Source organism: Microtus ochrogaster (genome assembly GCF_000317375.1).
Source record: "Microtus ochrogaster isolate Prairie Vole_2 chromosome 14 unlocalized genomic scaffold, MicOch1.0 chr14_random_1, whole genome shotgun sequence".
Classification (NCBI taxonomy): Eukaryota; Metazoa; Chordata; class Mammalia; order Rodentia; family Cricetidae; genus Microtus; species Microtus ochrogaster.
The window spans coordinates 27,101,545-27,102,220 of NW_004949096.1; the positions used below are offsets into that span (position 1 = coordinate 27,101,545).

A 676-nucleotide genomic window follows, 5' to 3' on the forward strand; every position below is an offset into this window, starting at 1 on the left:
GGAAGGGGACACCCGCCTAGCCAGCCAGATCAGCCGAATCAACCCTGGCGATCAATGGGGTGACAGATGTCGCAGCCAGATCGCCCTCACATCCGGTATTTTATTCTTAATGCTTGTTTCTGGCGCCTGCAACTTGATCTTGTCCTTACTTTTCTACTGTCTTGACTGGTGCTGGCTCCCTGATGTGTTTCGTCCCAATCTCTGCCCTCAGCTGTTTCCCAGCTACCATTGACAGCTCTTGCCTTCTCAATGGCTATTCCCCGAATCAGGTGTAGATAGTCCCAAACTTGAGAAGATTCAGCTTATGGTTTTATGTGGCTGTGGGAATGATCCTCATTCGGTAGAAAGCATACTTTGAATTTTGGTCTTTTCAAGGAGGAGGGATACTCAATAGGATTGCTCTGAAATGCTGGGCCGTCACAGAGAGGTCACAGAGATACCCTGTATCTCTGAGAGACTGAGCCCATGTTGCTAACTTGTGGTGTTTAGTAGGATAAATGTATTTAATGCACTGTTACCAAAGGTACTTTTTTCTTTTCCTTTGGGTTTTATTTATTTATTGTTTGTTTTTGGTCGGGTCTTTTCATCAGGACTGCCGGTTCCTCAATAATGACACAGAGACTGTTGTGCTTTCCTGTCCCTTTAAGGGACAAGCCACGCCCATTCCCCTCCCCAT

The 676-nt window shown here is 46.4% G+C and overlaps 1 protein-coding gene across 1 annotated transcript in view; it reads left to right on the forward strand.

Annotated features, from left to right (window-relative positions):
- The window catches only part of Bub1b (BUB1 mitotic checkpoint serine/threonine kinase B), a 57,119-nt gene that overhangs the window by 3,650 nt on the left and 52,793 nt on the right, over positions 1-676 (forward strand). The window lies entirely within an intron of this gene.